At 45.4% G+C, this 22,697-nt stretch overlaps 1 protein-coding gene and 1 long non-coding RNA gene across 24 annotated transcripts in view; both read right to left on the bottom strand.

Moving 5' to 3' along the window:
- The window catches only part of MAGI1 (membrane associated guanylate kinase, WW and PDZ domain containing 1), a 318,457-nt gene that overhangs the window by 245,625 nt on the left and 50,135 nt on the right, over positions 1–22,697 (bottom strand). The gene's annotated exons all lie outside the window — the stretch shown is intronic.
- Positions 11,738–21,666, bottom strand: LOC311441973. Its single transcript, XR_014696368.1, has 2 exons — positions 21,526–21,666; positions 11,738–12,250 (listed from the first exon to the last, which is right to left on the bottom strand). It is a non-coding gene; the product is annotated as an uncharacterized lncRNA (long non-coding RNA).

The following is a 22,697-nucleotide window of genomic DNA, read 5'->3' as shown; positions in this document are numbered from 1 at the left end:
AAGCAGCACCTGAATCTGCAGGGCCCCAGGTGAACAACCACCCTTTTGGCAAAGCCAGAATTTAGGAAAGTCACCCACATTCAGGGCAGCACAGATCCTGAACCTGAACAAGAAATAACTACCTCAAAGTTAAAAAGCAGGTTCATTTACTCTGCTATTTATAGCTTAATTATGTAGATGAGCAAGCTACTTCCAAGTGCGAGCTGGTAAGCTGCAGCAGTTTTGTAAACAGAAAATCTCTGGGTTTCGCAGCTCAGTCCCCAGCTGTGAATCCAAGGTGGGGAACAGCCACCAGCTTCCAGCCCCGCAGCCAGCCAAGCTCCTCCAGCTACCTGTGGCCAGCTCCCCTGCAGCATTTCACGGAATTGCAGCTGCACCAGGGCTCAGCATTTACGGCAAAGAGTCGGTCCTGCTTCACCGTGGGAGTGCAGCCAGCAAGAAGTTAAACATTTGCAGAAGATGGTTTCGAGTGCACCACACCGAAACCCACAGCGGGGTTTCGAGTGTTGCTCAATGTTGACTTTCCTGGAAGCTGGCACCCCGCGGCTCGGAGGTCAGCCAGCTTCTGCTCACCTCAGGCTTGCCACCCGGTCCCCGCTGGTCCCTGAGCCATCACAGACCCCAAATTCTCCAGGGAGAGGCACACACCCCATCCATCACGGGTCTGAAGGACAGCAGGCAAAATGACAGCGATGGTTACTACCAAGTGCAACCACAACCAGCGAACGTCTCCAGGCTCTGCTACAAACCAGTTTCCAAACAAAACCTTACAGCGCTGATAAAGGTCACTTACCAGAAATCAATATTTGGAAACAGGCTCCTGAGCACAGCAGATTAACGCCGGTGACGACGGTATTTACTTTCATTAAGAGCAATATTTGCAAAAACGGGACATTATTTTGTGCTACGCATGACACATGCGAGGAAACCTGAACTATTTAAATGTAAATGAGAACATGCATATTTGACACCAAGACTTTGCCATTCGTTATTTGCCAGAAATATTAAAGGATTTCTATTTACCAATTCCAGCATGCAGCGAACCGTGCGTGTTTTGCGCTAGATATGCAAACAGACCCTGCCTTAGCTCTCGCCTGACCCTTTTCAGCCCCGCGTCCCCTTCCTGCAGATTACATTAATCTTCTTGTTTGTTCTTTCTTTAATTAAATGATACAATCTTTCAGGCAGTCTGCACACAGATATCAGCAGATAAAGAACTTAGAGAAACCAGGCGTGCTCGCACGAAATCTTTACCATGTTAATTAGCCCCCAAAATAACCATGAACGTGTACTCAATGGAAAACCACACGCAGTCAAATGTGCACTGAAGGTGTGGTTCAAAGCGTGGTTTGAAGATGTGGCATTCACCAGCTGCACAGAACAGCAGAGGTTGAAGGGACCTTCCCCTGAACATCCCCTGCACAAAGCAGGTGCAGGCAGAGCAGGGTGCTCAGGGCTGTGTCCAGGGGCAGAGGTCCCACACAGCCTCCGAGGCCCTGGCCCATCTCACCACCCTCGTAGCAGCCTTGGAACAAACCCAAATTTGAGAGGCACATCTGTTGCTTCTCATCACCCACAAGCCTGGAAATAAGTGATAGAATCAGAGAATCATTCAAGTTGGAGAAGACGTCTAAGATCATCCAGTCCAACCTCTAACCTAGTACTGGCAAGGCCACCACTCAGCCATGCTATGAGGCTCTACATCTACACGTCTCCTGAAGACCTCCAGGGATGGTGACTCAATCCTGGGCAGCCTATTCCAGTGCCACCCAACCCTTTCAGTGAAGAAATTTCTCCTAAAATCCAACCTAAACCTCTTCTGGCACAACTTGAGGACTTTCCCCCCTCATCTTATCACTCGGTGCCTGAGAGAAGAGCTGAGAAAAGGGCTATTTTAGGGAATTTTTGTACAGGCACATTAAATAAACGTCTGCTCAGGCAGGCAGAATTAAAGTTGATCCTCTCCGGTAATGAGGAAAGAGTGGAAGATGTCTCCTTCCGAAGACATATCATAATACTGTGCTGTGACATTTAGCATAAGGACCAATTTCCTTTCTGCAGCACCAACCTACAGGAGAACCACTCACCCAAATCAACAGGCTTGCTAGGAAAAGACTGAAATTCATAACCAAGAAAAGAGCTGATAAGCTCCTAGACAGTCTGGATGGATTTTGATGGATGATGCAGAGTCGAACAACAAATTTAAATTTGTTTTCTCTCCTTCTTCAATAAGATGAGTAATTACACTATAATCTTTGAGAAACTGGTCACTGCAGCAATCCAACCACCACCTCTTAGTTGTTACTCCACAAAAATGAGTAAGGTTTTTTTTGTTGTTTTTTTTTTTTTGATTTAATGAATGAGCCTCTCTCCTTCTGCCTCCACTAATGATGTTTCAAAAGAGAACAATTTTGTCTTTAAGTAAAAGTTACAGAAATTCTTCAAAGTGCTGCCTCTCTAGCAATTAAAAAGCGACAGCCTGTTACCGAACAGGAGGATACGTGCTATTTTTGTATCCTGCTGAAGAGGTAACGCCATGCCAAGCCAAAGCAGAGCAGGGGCCTGACTAGCACAGACCCACCAGGCACGCAAAAAGGCCTGAGACCACCACCAGCAGGCAAGGCAGAGCCTGACCAGGTGCCACACCGACCTGCCCCAACGTGGGGAGGTGGTGGGATTGGGCAGAGGGCACACACATATGCTGGAAAGCCAGCTTAATAAAAGGAAAAGATGTAAACCAACAATTTCTGGCATTTTCCTCTGCACTCACTCATTACAGGACCAGTCTCGGTGAACATTTTAAGCAAGGAAGAGCCAGACCAGCTCGCACTGCTTCTGGACACCTGCCATAGCCCCGTGCCAGCGCTGGCACGGCGACCCACACGGATTAGGGTTCCTTACAAAGGCCATTAACCACCGCAGCAGCGAGGTTGGGAGCAAGAAAAGGAAAATTATTTCATCAGTTTCTGTAACAGTACCACATATGACATGACCACTCCTGGCGTGTAGGGATCTGAAGCAGTGACCATAAGGTCTCCCCCAGGTCCCCGTCTCAGGCACGCAGCAGAGGCAGCTCGCCCACAGCAGCTAATGAAACGCCGACGAGATCTGTCTTTATCCTTCACCAAGGGCAACAGCTTAGTAGCTCAAGCGGATATTTATTCTGCAGTCCAGACGGCTTTCGAACAAATAGAAGAAGATTTGAAAGTATAATATGTTATTGATTAACAAAATTATGAACTTTTAATGCTTTGTGCAAAAGAGCAGTTTGCATTTAGTGCTGGTGCTGCACTGTGTTTGGCCTTCCTCTCAGTTCAAGGCACTGCATGTTTTTGCTCTTAAGGACATTGTTAATTTGAAATCTAATCATTTAGAGAGAAGTAATAAGTGCTTTCAAGAGCTTTCACAGTCACATTTCCAGAGTCTCACAAAACATTCGGAAGCTTCTTCTCCCAGAGCTACAGACAAGAGAACAGGATGAATAGATTGGACCTGAAGGTACCGCACTGCGGTGGCATTCCTCAAACACAAATGAAGAGACGACAAAAGGTGGCGTTTCGACTTCAACAGGACTACTTGCTACCTTTACCAATGCCACTTATCACCCTGAACAAGCGATCTGCAGCCCTGTGTGCACTGCGTGTCCCTCACCCCGGTCACAAAACACCGGGGTCTCGAGACAAAGACGTGCAAAGGAGTTGTTGGCCCTGTGCCCAGCTCCCTCTCCTCACAGCAGAGCACCTCTAACACCTCTAGCAGCCACTTACTGACTACCCACCCCGTGCCCATCAGCACGTGGCCCCCACCCCAGATGCCCAAGCTCACAGCTAGATCCACAGCAGCACGCTTATGCTACTGCGCCACACAGATAAGTGGCTGCAAAAGAAGAAAAAGTCTCATGCTCTGCAGTATTTCTGGTGATGACATGACTTTAAAAGTTTAAAGCACGTGAATAAAAGATTTTGTGGTCAGACAAATGGCCCATATGCTAGCAATTAAATTATATATATATATACACACATATACATGGGCAATATGGTTGATTGTCAGCTACCAGAATACGAATGGAGTCTTTGGAAAACTTTGAGCTGACTTTGAAAAACTCAGCTGGAGCTCCCAGCTCCTCCACCAGACCCAGTGGCCGCCCGCCATACCCCAACGGGGCTCCAAAAGAACGTCCCGATGCCCCCAAATGGCACCACGCCAAAGCAGGGCTGCAACCACACATCCTCCCCTTCCAGCAGGGAAAGCTGCGCGCTGCTGCCCATGGCACAGCCCCAGGCGGTGTCTCAGGGCTCTCCCACCCTGCACACGCCCCCTCCTTGAAGAAGCCTTCACACATCCTTCGGGCTAGAGTTTCAAAGCACGCCGTCCCAGCCCAGAGCTTGGTTTTTGCTCTTGTCCAGCTGGCTCCGCGCTCTGCTCCCTAGTGCCCAGAGCGGAGACATGAGCCAACTGCAAACACAAACCAAATCCCTTCCAAGCTCCTACTTGCTTTAATCTCTTGCTTATTGCAGCAGGCCTGAATTTACAGATATTACTTGCACAGAACAAGGAGTTGGGATTTTTTTTTGTTTACACATATTTCAGCTAGCCAGACCCCTGTGTTTTCCGCACATAATTAACCGTCACTTCTGTCCCTCACTCAGACCACACTGCTTCGCTAATGCACGTCATTAACGAAAGCATCAGTTGACTAAATTGATATGCTCCAAATGCCACCTAATCCTCAGAAAACAAATCTGGTAATAAAACTGAGTCTACTAACAGGTCACTGAAGACTAAGCCAAATTCACGGGCCAGCATTACCCTGAATACGCACGCTGTCACTTCACACGCTGACATATTGGTGTCACCCAGATGTTGCTGTTTGTGGCACTTGTTAAAACAATAGTGACATCTGAAATAGATGCACTGAAGCTCCTCATTCATAAACACAGGCATAAAACTACTCCTAGTCACTGGCTCAGCCCGTTTTGATTTCCAGCCTACAGCCTGTATCTGTTTCAACTTAACTTTGCATTTCACATTGTGGTTGACAAATAAGACACGGCACAGCATGACTAAAAGCTTAATCTTTTTTTTTCCCTTGTCGTACATACCACCTCCCTCTGACACAAGCAGAGAACTGAGATGAGCCCCACGCAAAGTCACAGAGGGGCTCCGCAGCCAGGGCCAAGAGGGGCCTCGCAGGGACAGCCACCTTTTTCACACCAGAGCCTTGAGCCAGAAACACCAAATCCCACTGGAGAGCTTTCCCATTACATCACAAAGTTGCCATTTGCAATCCCGTACACAAAAGTGAAATCATTTCCTTTTCATTTCCTGAAGACAGAGGGGGAAAAAAGAATCTCTCCAAAGGAAGGAAGTATTCATCTTATAATTAGTTCGGATTCACGCAAGTTCTGCAGAAAAGTACAGCCCCTGGTTTGCAGGTATGTCATTAGCCGTGATTACTTGGAAGATCCAGTGAAACTGAAAAATGAGATGGTCAAAGTCCTGGGTACAGAAATAATTGCTTTTATGTCGGATTGCTTTGTTTAATTTCAGAGAAGGATAGGCTGTGATAAATTGTACTCCTCGCAGTATTTCCAAACGCGTGATGTTACAGTTCATTTAAGCTCCCCATCCTTATCTGTGCCTCTCCTCAATGCCACTCAAGAACTTGTTTCTCTTCCCTTCCTACACCAAATAGCCTTCATTACAGTGGCTGCTGCAAAGAAACTGAAGTCTGTGTGGAAGCAAAACATGCAAAAACGTAGGAAACCCTAGCCCTAGAACTTGAATTCCCTCGGCCCCGTTGCACATTGTTTGAACTTTAACACTTCCCCAGCAGAACTCAGCATGCAATCGAGGCAGTTACTTGGCTCACAGCTGAAAGTTAAACCATTCCTCCCACCCTGAGCACAGAGCAGCCCCACAGCCCCGCCTGTAAATGAAAGGCTTTCTGCTATGTAGCATACAGGCAAACATGTCTGGCAAAAATTAGATTTTTAAGAACATGGTAACCCTGGAAATTCTGCTGGGGCAGTGAGGAGACAGAGCAATTAAAGACAGCCCGGCTGGTTTACCAGCACACTTCGGAGTTCCCAAGGATTTACAGAAGCACTCAGATCAAACTTCGGTGTGGGTTTTTTCCCCTTCCCCCAGAAAAAAAAGAAAGAAAAAAAAAAAAAAAAAGTTATTTGTCTCCTCGAAACACAAAGCGAACAACACCGTAACAAGTAATGAGATGAGGAGAGATATGAAATTGCTGATGGATGCTGCTGGTAAAACCCCTGTACAAGACTGCCTCCTGCTCTCTTCAGATGGTCTTTACCACACTGGGACCATTTGTTAGACCGCAGCCGCTGCCAAGCGGCCAGACGAGATCCCTGACAGTAACAGACCTCGTTACGCTCTGATTTATGGCATGAGACCGCGGAGGGGCCCAGCACACGAGCTGGAGGAGGGCGGAAAAAAACCAACACACTACCAAATCCATCCAGAGGTGACATTTAATAGGTTTGTGCATTTTATAGTAGCTTTAAGTGTGCTCGTATAAGAGGCGGGGAGGATATACTTTTTCAGAAGGAAAATTCATTTCTTCTCTCTCCCAGCCCACTTTATTACCCGGCTCTCCATAGCAAGTGCCCTGTCTGAAGGCCAGCAGCATCCTCCAGGGGAGCAACATCTGGGCACAGACACCCCCAGAGATGCTCACAAGTTTCCCAAACACCTTGTAGATAAGGCCAAAGCACTTTGCTTTAATCCATAAAGATTTTACACCAGACAAATATTGAGGTCACAGCAACCACCAATCCTTTTGGCTTGTTCCCCACACACCTCAGGCCTGGCTCTGGTATGCAGAGGCGGCACAGGGCCTGTGCATGGCGATGTGAGGAGGAAAATTCAGTCAGAGGGCAGCGGGGCACTGCCACAGGCCACCCAGAGGAGCTGTGGATGTCCCATCCCTGGAGGTGTTCAAGGCCAGGCTGGATGGGGCTTTGAGCAACCTTACCTGGTGGGTATTGTCCCTGTCTCTGGCTGGGGGGTGGAACTGGGTGATCTTTGAGGTTCTTTCCAGCCCAAGCCACCAGGGATCTCCACACCTCATGGCACCAGCAGGCCTTGGTCCCTTCTCCCAAGGGAAGGGCTCTGCTGCCTTGGCTGCTGCTCTGAAAGCCCAGTGACAGGCAAAATTTTCCAAAGCTTTATTGAAATGAACTGCTATAGATCAGCCAAGAACACAAAGTGAGAACACCCCACACACCAATCCATCCTCTAAAAAACAGGACCCACGTGGGTGTTCCCAGGTATTAGTTAGCAATATAAAGCACCCTTTCTACCTAATACTTCACACAGAAGTTTAAATTGAACAGGAATCTATGAAAATTATGGACCTGGAGGTAGCGGTAGGGAAACAAAGCAGGATGACAGCTTCATGTTTTAAAAAGCGTGCTAGCAATCTGGGAGGAAACGTACACGCTTCATTTTGTCCAAACCGACTAAGTCACAGAAAATGCAATTTATTTTCAGCATGCCACACAAAGTGCGTACAACTCTGCCTAAGATCCTTCCCCCTCCCCTGCTCCAAATGGTTGGGAGCCATTTAAACCAAAGTTAAAATGAGAATGATGCCTTTAAACAGCTTGTGTTTGCAGGACAGAATGGAATCAGCAAAAACAAGTCCAATTAGTCAATCATGCTGAATTGGTAACTAAGAAAAAAAACAACATGTGAGAGCTCTATTTTAATTTTATTTAAAGTATCAATATTTACACATCTTATTATAGAAAGAATAAAAACTTGTAATGTTATTGCTACATATTATTACAGCAGTGACAATCAATAAATTCTTACACACTAATTACAGCACTTGACTACAGCACTTTGATTAGGAAAAAAAATCAAATCCCAACGAGAAGTGGGTAGGATTTACAGCTCCCTAATAGCAGTGTTACGAACAGCATATTAAATCTCAGACAGATGTTTCCCTCAGCAAACAAAGAGCTCAGTGACAAGACCTAACACTTTTTTACAACACGGAGCTGTACTGCTGCAGTCTGCACCACCAAGCAGGCAGCCAGACATGCAAAAAACCATGCACATGCACTTTAAAACCACGAAACACTAATTTTGACGAAATGCCACCACAGATCAGTGTTCGGTTCAAGGCAGTACGTTTAAAAATAGTACGTTCAGTTTTGTAAAATATAAAAAGTTAATTTGCACATAGCAAAAGAAAACCTGCCAAGCATTTTGCTGCAGCCAGGGAATTTTGTTTTATTTCTCCTCCTTCATCTTTTACATGTAGTGGTCATAGCCAAAAGTTACTGAAATGCTGAAACTTTGAAGCTGACCTTTCTACTAGCCCCCAATTTCGTATCTGAGACAAGATGAGGGAAGAAAAGAAGAACACGGAGAAAAAGAGTGTGCAGAGTCTCTGCAACAGCTAGGGGGCTTGCTCAGTGCAGCAACAGTCTGGGTGGTATTAAAACGTTTCAGCTAACCTACTGCAGCCTGCAAATCTAGTTTAGCACTGAAATGCATTTGGTCTTCTCTCCAGGTACCTATTACTGCGCTGCTTATGATAACACAACACTTGAGAAGGGCTGACAGACATCCCTTAATTAAAAGGCACTGAAAATGTACTTAAGGCAGTGCAGTTGACCACAGAAATAAAATCAGTGTTTTCCATCACAGGCTTGAAGAGTTTCCATATAAAGGATATAGATTGCCTCTTTCTCCAGCTTTTAACTGAAATTAGTTCACTTTCATATTGCTAGGAACTGCTCAAGGGTTAGTCCTATCAGGCTACAACCCATCCCACATCAGCTCTTCAGCCAGAGGCTCTGAAAGGAGAAAAGCAGACCAAGCACCCAAGCCATCCCTCTCTAGACATCACCGACCATCACCTCTTCTCACAGCCGGGCCTCTCTCAGCACAGCGCTCTGAAGCTGCAGCACCCATCAGCACCATCACCGTGCTCCACCCTGATGCTTTGGAAGCCTGACCCCATCACTGCTGAGAAACAAATGCTGCTTAAATTTGTGGGCAATGGTGGGGACTGAACGCCTGAACTGCTGGGTGGGACCTGAGTGTTTGGGTTGCACAGGTCAGGTTTGATGATCTAACAGTTCCCCTGACCTTAAAGGGGATCAACTACATTAACTAAGCAAGATTTTAATCAATAAAACACATGCTCAGAGCAGTAACAAAGGATCTCCTGAACCTTGACTTGAAAGTTCTTTCCTAAAGGGAACAGTAAATATTTTTAGAACTGTATTTGCAAGAGACAGAAGTGATCCAGAATTGTTATATTAAGTCTCAAGACTAAGCATCGCACTGTAGGAGGGACGAGGTAAAGAAAAGGAAGAGATCTGTTTCCTACGTGAAGGATGTGATTGTAGCACTGGCCACCTGGTCTGAAACTTAGTCAGGCTGAAATTCGGCTAGCAGATAACAGATGTGGTATATAAACAAAATTCCTGTGATTTCTGGTACTTACGTAGTCTAACAGATACAGGACATAGATAATATCTATATAATGGTGTATTTTACCTGTACACTGTATGAAGACAGATACGCTAAACATACAGATCATGCACACACGTACATTATAGTGTATAACACTTATCTAACATTTACTTTTGGATAGTGGCTACAGAAAAAACATTATTTCAGAATTGCTTTAGGTACAAGTAGAACAGTCGCTAAAGGAAAAATGCAATGAAAAATAGATGCTTTTAGACCACTTGAAAAATCATCCCTTTATCTCGCTGACACGGTGATAGGTGATGCTGTCATCTGTGAAGCTGAACAGTCTGATTCGGAGAAGGTGCCATGCTTCACTTTTGCAGCATGAGCCATTTGTTAGGGAGATAACGCATCAACATTTTTTCAGGAAAAAAAAAAGCCACATTCAGCTAATTTAAAATCCAACAGCTTTGTTACTTCACTTGAATCCTTAATCACCATGTCTTTCAAACAAATGGTCCTTGCTCTTCACTTCTCCTCTCCCAATACTCTGATATTGAAACTTTTAAGACGGCACCCGCAGTGAGGGGATGTCAGTGTGCTACAGCAGGCCTGGGCTTCCCACCTCATTCATGACCAGTGCCAGCACCACTCTGAAGACACAGCACAGGTACAGATGCCTCACGGCAGGCTCCTGCCTCACTCTGCTGCCACAGAAAGGCTGCTGACTGATTTTATTTGGCCCTCAGCTGCTTGCCTTCCCTTCCCTTTCGCTGGCTCCAGGACCCACCTGGGCAGTGGCACAGCTCCCCTCCCCTGCCCATGCCTCCTTGCTCTATGCCATTTATGACTGTTTTGTAAAAATAATTGATCTGGCCACTTTTACAGCTTGTGCTGCTCGTTCTTCATTAAGTACACCTCTCCTTGGAAAATGCCATTTACTCTCGCAGGATCACCAGGCATTTATTGCTGGCACAGACAGCAGCCCATAATGTTGACAAATGCTCTAATGATTGGTAAAACACTTACTGGTATGGCAGGCTTTGGGTTTAATCTGCAACATGCTGACAGCACGTGGTGATAAATACTGTATTTATTTGCACTCGAGCAGCAACAACACACACAAGCGGCCTCTCCATGCCCAGGTAACATCAGCTGTAGCCTGAGGACACTCCAGGTCACACATCAGTCACCTTCCACACTCCCACATCTCCGTCTCCTTCAAAGGAAGCAGTCGAGATTCTCCACGTTGCTTTCCCACGGACATCAAACTCCAGGAGCGTAGATGGTGAGGAGTGAAAGCAAGTCCCGACACATGCTCTTCTGTGAACACTGTGATTCACCGAAGCCAGGACTGCTCACAGGAGCTTGTTGCTTTAGAGGAGGAAAGTTCCTCATTTTACAGAGAATTTCTGGGAATGGGCAGGAGAGAGAGAGGCTCCTTCCTCTGCTGCATGAGAGGAAAGGGCCCAGCTCTGTGCAATGCCTGGCTGAAGCCAGAAACCCTCAGCAGGGCTCACAGACCATCCTATAACAAGCTGCTTTGTGCCCTTTCCCCTCTTCACCAAAACATTTCAGGCTGCTGTAATCCTGATGTGGAACAAGGGCATTCTTTTTCAGACCTCTTTGGGGAGAGGAAAAAAAAAATCATTTCTTATTTTGCTGTCGCCTGCAAACTAACCATCACAGCAGTGCACTCGGAGCACATCCTTCTGAGTTTCATCACGGCAGCAGTCTGTGTGTGCCTGGTCAAGTTAAAGCTTCTCAGAGATAAATCCATGCCCCAGTCCCTCCTGCACAGCTAAGGACGGGAAGGAGAGGAGAGCAGTGCTGCAGTGTTTTTGTCACTGCAGCCAACTTGGCCACTCCAGCAGGACAGCAGCCCTACTGCTCAGCACGCCCAGGAGAAACCCACGTGGGTCCCTGGTGTAGGGATGCCCACAAGGACAGCCACACAAAAAAAAAATACTTCAGACAAAGGTCCACAGCTGGGTAAACTCATAACATGGCTGTACAGTAAAGAAAAACAGATTTCCTCATGCAACGCTGGCTCCCAGAGAGCTATCTTGGGGCGGGTAATTGATAACAGGTCTATGTTTCAGCAGCAAGCAGCAAACAAATGATTCAGCCACTTTTCCCACAACATTTTAGTAGCATAATAAGTTCAAAGTACTTGTTAGGCTTTCTCAAGCTGCTCTCCGCTATCTGAGTGCTCACCCTAGAAAGTCAGAATACTTTTTTCTTCCCCCCCCCCTCCCTTTTTTTTTTTTTTTCTTTAAAGCATTTGGGAATGCCTGCCTTCACATTTTGCCCAGATCGAAGGGCAGCCGTTTCAAGCCATGGCAAGACTGAGAAACCAAGCCCCAGGAGCCTTGAGAATTTGGCTATAGCCTCGAGCATCTCTGCCAGGAAGGACCACGTTACTGCTACAGGCCACGGGAAGAACAGGGTGCACAGGGAAGGGGCAGGCTGGCAGCCACTTTGTCTCTTCTCTGCTTTTTTCCTGGGACAGCCTCAGAGAGTTGATAGAAAATAACAGCAGTAACCAAACAGCCTGAAAAGGCAGAGCCCAAGAGAAGCAGAGCTATGTTTCTCTGAAACGAGTGGATATTAGTTTTCTGACAGTTTAAATATTGTATTCTGCTTACTGACTGTCAGTAAATTTACAAATAGTTGGCAGCTTGGCTTATGACCAGGACCCAAAGGAATGTCGACTGCAGCAGTTTAATGGCCTGCTCCTATCAGCAGCAGCAGCAACATTTAAAATACTTCTCATTGCTAGTGAGTTTATCTAAAGAAAGAGAAAAAAACAGTCGAGGAGATGTTAGTTTTACATTTTTCACCCTGCTGAGGCCTCATATTAGATCATTATTCATCCCACACACCCCCAGCCACTTCTCCAAAGCTTTGAATTCTGCTTCTCTCCAGCTGCGAGAATTGCAGACTCAATGATGAAAATAGACAACCTCTGGCTTCTTAACAAACAGAAACATCCCTCAGTCCCTAACAAAGCTTTATCCAGTATTTAAGCACCAATGACTCAGCGATGCCGCTGAACCAAGCCTGGACGGTCTAAGATTTTCCAAGGTTCTTGATGTCAGAACAGAAAATGCGCAGACGTACAAAGTCTTAAACGAGACCGGTGCTTCTAACGCTTGTAGGGCTTGCAGTACCCCCAAACCCCATTCACCAGCCCCATATAGCAGAGCGTGCTTCTCCTGCAGCAAGGTACTGCAGCTCCTGTCCAAGAGGCAGCAGCTTCATGCCTCGTGGGTTCCCAGGCCCTCCTCTGCCCTGCAAAATGGGCAGCACAAGGATCACAGAATCATTAGGGTTGGAAAAGACCTTCATCTTGGCCAGCTGTCCCCCACCCAGGGACACGAGCTGGCACCGCTGGATGTCCAGGGCCACATTCCTCCAGCAGCAGCCACACAGGAGGGGAGCGAGCTCAGGTTCCCTTCCTGGACAAGATCCCCACTGAAAATGTTCACTAATAATGCTGACAACGTGGATTACTTTTAAATGGCATCTCCATCCTGTCCAAGGGTCGATCAGTCCACAGGGATGAGCTTCTGCCAGCACCTGCTTTGTTCCAGGGCCACAACACCTCCACCAGCAGAGCTCTCCAAGCACAAGCTGCACCTGCATACGGAGAGCATCCCAGCGAGGACATCCCCACTGGAGAATTATTTCCTTCACCATTGCTTCCTCCGTGAATTTCTGAGGCTTAGCCCTACAGGCTGCACTCGGCAGGCTAAGCTATGAATTGCACTGCAGAGAAATAAATCTACAGAAAGGGTCATAGTTAGTTAAACTCATCAGGAGATTGCAGAGGGTGAAGCGAGTGTGGGAAATGCATCAAAAAGGAAATGGTATCAAAATAAATTCAGGATGCCTGCCTAGGAATGTGAACCGTTGCTTTCCATGCAATTATATAGGAGACAAATCATAACTCTAGCTGAAAATGTAAACATCTCTATAAGCAATAGGGGAGGAAAAGCAGGGTATCCAAACTAAAAGGCTCTCACACCATTAAATGTAATCACTAAGTAACTATTAGCCAGTCTGAAAAGAAGATGAAAGGATAATGGAGGGAGATATGGGCTGGCAATTACAGGGAAAGTGAAGTGAAATAGTCTGTATTTATTTTGTTTTTATTAAACTTCCACAAATATTAATAGCCAGATTGTACTGGGGGAAAAAAAAAAAAAAAAAAAAAAAAGAGAGAGAAAAGACAGAAAAACCAACCCACCTAGGGGCTAGACAGCCTTTCCCTCATCCCCAGAGACGAGGGCAGATGCACGATGAGCCTGGCTGCAGAGCACAGCACGTCACATCAGCTGGGTGGGACACTGCTGCTTACGCTTTGGGATGCACTTAAGTAGACAGGGGGTTGTTTTTATTAAAACATATTATAGATATTATCATATCTAGGTGCAGCCATCTGCACAGGGCATGTCAGGGGATACAACCACAACAGGAGATGAATTTCTCTCAGAACTAAAGCCTTGGCTTTATCCAGGAGTTACCATTGCACTGCTGCACCCAAGATGAGATACGCAGGACGGTAACGTGCTACAAGGCACTGCTGGACAGCTTCTCATGGCAGAGAGAGGAGCAGCAGCTGGAGTTACAGCACACCTTTTAACTCTGCCTCCCACAAAACCCAGCAGTACATCTGAATCAACACCAGTACTCTTCCCAGCATCAAGAGCATCTCCAGAATTCACTGATAACGTGCCAAGTAATGTTATTCTAGCTGTAAACCACAGCAGGGATCATTTTAAGACATTGTAAGAGAGTTTGCTCATGGAGCATGGTGACTGCATGAGAAACACGTATTTCAGAGCACCCGTGTGGCAAAGGACTCAGCATGGATGTTTCCAGGAGCACTTCATTAGATGGCAGCAGTCTCAGTATTCCCCCCATGTCTCAAAAACCCTAGAGCAATTTCTGTCAGCACCTCTGGACCACTCAGAGGTCGGCTCAGAGGTCACCCTCCATGCCCACCGAACTAGAAGTCACAGCACAAAGCAGCATTAGCACTAGAACAAAAATCCATATCTCAGTACAAAGCAGGAGCTCTCCAAGACAAGGCTTATCTTTGCTACATGCCAGTTACCACCTGGTATGACAACAGCACAAGCTCTTGATTGCGCTCACAGAATTGTACTGGTGAGTTATATTTCCCCTTTCAAAGAGATAATACAGAGGAGCCACCAAATCAATAGACTGAAGAAAACATCGGTACTATTTGTAACTCTTTCTGGCCATTTGCTGTTCTGCTCAGAATAGCAACTGACAGCTGTAAAAAAAAAAAAAAAAAAAAAAAAGAGTATTTGGGTAAGTAAATGTAGACAACACAAAATTCTAGCAAGCCAGGCACTGAGGTTACCTCACCAGTATGGCACATACTCTGATGGCATGCTGTCAGGACAAGACTTGTGGATTATATACATCTCCTGCAGGAATATCAGCAAAATGATAGAGTTACTCAATTATATTTCCCTGTAAAGGATATTGCTTTCCCACAAAAAGCTGTTTCTTGTCCGGGGCACAAGAAGCAAACAGAGATATATTAAGACATCTGCAGAAGATGTTGGGAAGTCTTTGCTACAGGTAAAATTGGATTTTTATCACTCGGCAATCTGAACTCTGTTGCAGACCTTCCATTAATGGCACAAAAATGGTGTTGTGTTTTTTTTTTTTTTTAATGCATCATTTTTAGAACACATTAAAGGTTTAAGCAGAACTAAAACGAGCCAGTAATGTCAGAAGTGTATTGCTTCACAGAAGCAATGGCAACCCCAGAGCCAACCTGCCTCAAGTCACAGTGCCCGCCCCAGCACCTCTTCCTCACAGGGGTAAAGGCAGAGCTTGAGATTTCTTCTCCCTTTGCCATTCTCAGCATCAGTCTCCTTCCCTAACACCCAGTGCTGCTTCTTACTAGGCCCACCCTATACATAGAAGTTGTATTTTAGTTCTTTCATTGGAGGGCATGTGCCAGTTGGAAAAAATTTACTTTACCTTTCAAGCTACAGAGTGAAGAAAAGGGGAGAGCAGATTCCCCAAAATGAGCCCAGTTACTCTGCTACACTTGGCAGTTCCTAGAATCCACAACAGCACATAGGGTAATAAACACATTTATTTAAAAAACAGCCAACCTGGGTTAAACACTAAGTTTGGACTCAGAAGCTGTAAGTCTTGCAAGCAAAGGACCAGGCTTCGGTTCTTGTACTCTGCAACCTCCAGATTCAACCTCAAGTCAGTATTTTAGAAGTAATCTCAAAATTAAGGGAGCTTGCTACTGTTTTACCCAGGCAGGAAACAGAGCAGGAGCTTAACTGCTAAATAAATGATTATTTGCAACAATTAGAAATAAAAATCTAGTCTTTCTGGAATCCCAGTGCAGCTCTGGCAATACGCCCCAGGCTCTACTGCCAGCAGAGCTGTGAGCAGCAAGCCAGATTCACCAGAATAAAACCTGATCAGATGCTGAATTAGGTATTCTGCAAGGACCCGAGATCTTTTTCAGCTTTCATACAAACATTTCAGCCATATGCATTCTGCAGCCATCAGTTTTGGCAGGACTAATTCCATATATATTTTTTTAATGACTTATTGGGGAGCTTTTTCTTGGAGCTGCAGTCAGTGGATATAAAGAATGGCCTCCTTTCACAAGATCAGAGATGTATTTGCACATAAACAGCTGAAGAGAACTGGACTCAACAGTCTGCAGATGCCCATGATATAATACGAACAAATATAAAAAGCTTATGACACTGTAACTCTGCACCAGCAGCGACATAAATCCTGCTGGAAGCACTGGAGCCCGCTGGCCTTTGAAATCGCTCACAGGTTCTAAAATTCCTGGCAATGCACTGCAGGGATGGTATTAAAACACAAAACCTTCCTGCCAAACAAATACTGAGGCAATAAATAGTGATAGTAAAGCAGAGACAGACAGACCTTTGAATCCATTGGACAAAAATGCTGGAACCTCACAGACAGCACGAGGGCCTATGTACTGCCCCTGTGCAAGCAGCAGCCCATACTGGGAGCATCGAGGCACCCTGCAACACCGCCTCCCACATCCTTCCCCAGTCAGCATCACTCTGGCTGGAAGCATGGAGAGGAGGAGGCAGAAACGATGGGAAAGGAGCTCTTATTTGGTGCATGAAAGTCATGACTAACTCCTCAGTCCCTCACCCAACATCATTCTCCCTCCCAAGACCTTCCATGTCAGCGTGACACAGATCTGAACCAATACAGAGCTTCCACTGAGCCACAGCAGAACATGAATCACTCCACGAGCCTTTAGCATTCATGGGCAGGCGCTTCCTACATGAACTACAGCTACACCATCACCCACCTGGTAATTACTTTCTAAACAGGCTGCAGCACAGACAAATCTGTGATTAAGTAAATGCTAATACAAAGAACAGATAACCCTTGGTATGAATCCAGTGACTAACAGAAGCACAACTGGAGCAATAATTTCTTAAATATCCTTGCAGTAATCCTACAACAAGCACATAGCCTGCGTAGCATACCCAATTGTAAAACGCAAAGGGAACTCATTTTACAATCAGAATTGAATGGAATTCAAATACAAACAGTCATTGAAACCTGAAAGCCTCTAAATTTCCTTCCTCTCAAAGAAAGCAAGCAAATGTGTTTTCTTTTTAGCTGAATGTGTTTAACAACCCTCTCCACAAACAAGCAGGAGAAACGCTCCATGGTCTTTTTTAATATTCCTCACCACTGACACTTTTCTTTAGTAACTAGCAAAAGCCATATGGTCTCTAATTATTTCTGTTTGGGTTTCTTGGTATTTGTTTGTTTTTCCCACTGCAAGGGCTGGGGGGTTCTTACTGTGAAGTCTTTTCCAACATGACATTTCAGTCTGAAACTCCGATCCCTCACTGGAGATGTCAAGTTCGGTTTGGTGAGCACCCACGGAAGCAGCAACCCAGAAGAGCTCATTAAATCACCCCCTTAATTCACAAGGTGACACCAAGCAGAGACCAGGACAAGGACCTAGTATGGCACAGCAGTCACTCAGAAACATTAAAGGCATTTTACACATCCAGGTCTAATCTTCTGTCAATATTTATGGGTAACAGATTCGTAAAGACTTGCAGTGCCCAGGGATCCTGAGATGATCTATTCCCATCTCCTTGTGTAACACAGGCCACATCACATCAATCAATTCCTCCTTGGCTTGTGCTTACACTAAAGCATTTCCCTATACATCAATTGCTCATTTAAAGCCTCCCCGACAGAGAATCCACTATGTAATACTTGATAAATTGCTTCAGTTGTTAATTACCCACGCTGTTAAAAAAAAAAAAAAAAAAAAAAAAAAAAAAAAAAAAGCTTATTTTATTTCCTGACAGTGTATTAGTTCTTAAAACTGTGGTAGTTTGATAAGAGTGACTTTTTTTTTTTTTAGCCTTTAGCTAGTGAAGAATGACTAATATGAACAAAACCTCCTATTTTTATACATTTCAGCAAAGAAGACGTCGAAGAAGTACCAGATGCATTGGAAAGATGGGGAAGGGCTGTTTCAGAGGACCTCCTAGAAGGATGGGCAGCTACAGACTGAGTGTGAATGACGGCTGTCCAAGGCACCACATCGCTCGCCCCAGCTTACCCCATTTACCACCTCAGCAGACCCGCAGCGTGGCCTGTGCTACACAGGGAGCAAGCAAAGCTCTCCAGGAACGGCAGGACACTTGACACTAGGTCCCTTGGCCAAAAATCACATTTGCCAGGAGATACGCGGTCACAGATGCCTTCTGGTGCAGTTTTGGGACAGTTGCTCTTAAAAAAAAAGTCAAGTTATATACAAAATGGTTGAAGGCCTCATCCGTAGGCCCCATGACTACAGCAGAGATGAGTTCAGCCAAGCTCAAGGATTCTTACCACATCCAATCAACCTAATGAAGTAACACTTCGTGTTACTGAATCAGTGGAAGAACCTCTCTCAGTTTTGGCTTCTCATACCAAGCATCTCAGCAAGCAAAGAGTTACAAGTGCATTTTCCTGCATATGTCAAATATTGGAAGACATAAAACAAGCCAAACATGTATAAGCTTCTTTTGACACATATAGAAAACACATCATACTTAACCTTGGCAAATAAAATGATTGGGCCTAAGCCAGCATTTTTAAGACTTTCAGGATCAAACTCTTCAGTGCAATGCCTAGACCATTTACAATAAGAAAAAAAAAAAAAAAAAAAAAAAAAAGAGAGAAAAAGGAAAATAAACAATTCTTTACTGACCACTCTGCAACATGAGAACAGCCCAGATCCCTGTCATGACCACTACTTCTCAATATCAAGGCACCACAAGCTTCAGTCCAGGCTTTTTTTATTATTATTATTTTTTAATGAAAGAAGAGGGCAAGATCTATGACAGTACTTCTCTGTCACCAGCCTGAGCCCAGTTCCTCAGTGGGTTAAGACGAGCCTGCAGGAAGCCTCTTAGAAGTGATTTGGCCTCTATAAAAACCCTTTGTCTTCAAAGTCCGGTATTATTTTTAAATCCTGACAAGAGATCCAGACATGATAAACACTATCTCAACCCAGAATCCCTCTGATTATTATCAAAGGAATTACTTCATATAAAGTTATCGCAATTGTAAAATGCGAAGTTTGAAGTTAATATGATGATGCCCAGAAGTGATCAATATGGCTGGTGAACATCCCAAACCTTCTGCCAACTTGCTCTCAGTGTAAATACATTAGAAAAAAGTTGCTGCACAGTTTTAGGCTGTCAATAGATTTTATCCTAAATAGTTTTTAAGCCAGTACAAACAGAAGATGTATCCAGCTACACCTGACTTCAGGTTTACCTGCAGCCAGGTAACATTTTACTAATTCTAGGGAGAATGAACTCCTTCGTATCTGCAGTCAAGTTACAAAGCTGTAAAATGCCCCACATGGCTTTAAGCCAGGGATCCTTCCCCAGCAGAAAAGCTGGGAGAAACCAGCAAAAAAAAGGAGGCTGAAGAGCTCAGTGCTTCCCAGAGCATGTGAATATTCATCCAAAAGGTCAGGTCTATTGATCACACGCACAGGGGTGCCAAGAGGGCCAAGAAACCCTGAGCTCACTCACGTGCCTGTCGGAAATTAGGTTGCAGAATGCAAGCGGGGTAAAAGGTTAATGGAAGACAAGCTGAGGAAATAAAACAAGGACACAGATGACTGTGCCACAAGGTCCCAGGGGCAGCTATCCTGGCTGGGGCCCTCTTCCCAGATACAGGGCTGCAGAGTTGCAACAGGAGCTCGGAAAACAGGGTGACACAGAGTGCTTTCTTCCTATCAGTAAGGGAGTTGTGATTCTGAGTTCAGATGCCCTCGCAGGCCCTTTCAGTCACCACCACCTAAACCCTGTGTGGGAACAGAGACCCGTGGAGCTCCCATACTGATTTCACTGGTTACAGACTGCAGACCCTTCGGGTGTTACCTAATCAGAGTATTCTAGCATACATGAAAATAACTAGAATAAAATTAAAAAAAAAAAAAAAAAAAGCTACAACCACAGCTTGCAGGAGGAATCGCACTGTTTCACTAATTTGCTCCCAAAGTGCCAGAAACACACAATCAAGGACTGTAACCCAAGAAGCCTTTAAGGATACAGACTCACAAATATCTATGCACTATATAAGCTGCCGTTGGACCAGGCGTATGTGGTGGGTAGAAAAAAAATGATCTGAAACTTGGAATCACTTTTTACAACTGGCGTGTTAAGGCGACAGACTTAGGAAAATATGAACACAATGCAAGACTAAGCCCAACAAAAACCCTCGCATAGCTCTCAGCAAACACTCTGCCAGTGCTTCACCAGGTGAATGAAGTTACCCAGCTGACAATTAACAAACTGAATAAATCCCTGTAAAAGGCAAGCAGAAAGGAATTTTTAAATATATCAACGCAAAAAATTTGACGACATATTTTCAGTTTTTAACAATGCCAAATATTTACCCATTTCTCTATGGTATACAAAACTTAACTCAGTATGAAAACAAATCACCGCAAGTCCTGGCAGATTAGCAAATGTCAGATCAAATTAACCCTTCTCCTGGACTATGCAGGGGCCATACAGATTCATCACAGTCTAACAGATTCTTTGCTTTCTTGACGTGAATAGGTCAGAACAGCCCAGAGACAAAAGGCAGCAAGATCAGAAGGCTACAAGTGCACAATTTTGGAAGGCCATTTATTGCTGGGCTTTGCTTTAAACTCATTCACACAGAAGTGCTTTGGGAGATGCATAATGCCACAGACAACAGCGAGCATCGAGGGAAAGTAGTTTTGTGTTCTCAAATCCCTTTCCCTGCAAAACCCCACGGACCTGACTCTAACAGGAGCAGCACACGTCACCGGCCTGCAGAACTGCAGTGCTCTGCATGTGCAAACATCCCAGGCAGGTTTCAGATTACCGGCAGAAATTAGAGAGATTCCTGAGCACTGCACAACAGCGTTACTTCAAGGGAGAAGAATCCACGCTACGAAGGATGGAACTAAGATGGATGGACCAACAAGAGAACCCAGTTTTCCCTGAGCCATGCTAGCTCTCCCGCTATTAGGCAAGCCTGGAGAACAACGCAGGATTGCTGCACCAATGCCATGGCAGCAGAGGAATTGCAGAAGACCCCAACACGAGCCCAAGACACCCTTATAGAAGAAACCAGTCTGTGCCTGGCTCCAGTGGCTTTGTCACCAACAGAGACACCGCTCGGAAAGCGAGTGGGGTGCAAGCAGCCAACAAAGGCAGGCAGGGCTTTTAGGACAGGGTAGCTAGCACCTTTAAAAACCAGCACCCTGCCTGGCAGAAGGGCTAGGACACAAACACGCATCCCCCCTTCCAACCTGGTGGGAAGAACCAACCCCCCTGCTGCCCTCCTGCCGGGGGCGAGGGGCAGGCAGCAGCAGGAGCACGCCAGGCTCAACATCAGTCACCCAGCCCTCCCCAGCATCCCACGCCACTGCAGATCCAGTGCCTAAGGCAAAGCTTACAGCACCTGCAACTATTTCAAAAGGATTTACAGCCTCACCGTGCCACAGCTGCCAGGCATGCCCTCTTCCCTCCTGGGCTGGATACTTTTGCTCGCGCTGCCCCCAGCCCCGCACAGGATGCTGCCCCAACAAGCTCGTCCCGCAAAGAATTTCTTGCAGCTTCACTCAGAGCTGCAAACACCGACCTTCTCCTCTCCCAGCAGTCACCAGGGAATCATTTGCCTTGCCTGATGAGATAATTAGGGGCGGGGGGGGGGGGGGGGGGAAGCTAGCATTTATCACCAGCCCTTCAAAGCAAAGAGCAAAACTCACCCCGGCAGCCCCTCCTTGGCCCCTGACAATCCCTGGTGTATGCAGGTGCAGGGAATTAGGCAGAACAAGTCAAGGCTCAGCTCAGTAAGGTATTTAAGCCTGTGCTTATCCCAATGAACTCCAGGTTCTCCCAATTTCATTAGCCCTACCCAGAGCCCAAGGACAGGCTGCTACGTACCTCTGCTCTTGCACTGAGAACAGGAGCTTTGAATTTAGGAGCTCGCTGCATGCACGTCCAGACCGATCCTCACTGGGACAACCTGTGCTGAGAGTCCTTCAAGTGCGGACTTCCTCCATCTCCATCGCATTGTATCACGAGTTAATGACTCCCAATTACATAAACTGTTTTTAAAAATCGTGGTACAATTAGTTCCAAAAAGCACGGAAGTATCCGACAACTTGGATTCTCATTAAGAAGACACAATTACAAACAAGAATCGAGTTATTTTCAACAGATAGCAGAACACGCACTGTTTATAAAAACAATTGTTAAGTTTCTGTGAGACGGGATCGTCTTGTGCTTTTTATTTAAGGAACACAATGGTAAAAGAGCGCAGAACCACTACAATACGTAACGCCGCTGTGCTTGGATGCTTACTTTGCCTTTTAGAAGGGAAATCAGGAGCACAATAACGTTTTATTGTTAGTCTTTTAAAATACACAGGCGAACAATAAAATGCTTAAAAACAATTTCTTGTAAACAATGCTAATAGCAAAAGCAAACAATACCTTAAAACATAAAATTAACTTATATCCTCCTACATCCAGTTATTACTTTGCCTGGTTGATAGGAAATAGAATAAACTATTTATTAATGTTCAAGTCATTTAGGAACTGTAACCACAATAATCTGTAAGTAAAGACCAGGGCAACAGAACCCTAAGTTGAATATTTAGGA

Source organism: Aythya ferina, assembly GCF_964211825.1.
Source record: "Aythya ferina genome assembly, chromosome: 10".
NCBI classification, from domain to species: domain Eukaryota; kingdom Metazoa; phylum Chordata; class Aves; order Anseriformes; family Anatidae; genus Aythya; species Aythya ferina.
This window is presented reverse-complemented; position numbering and strand designations above follow the sequence as displayed.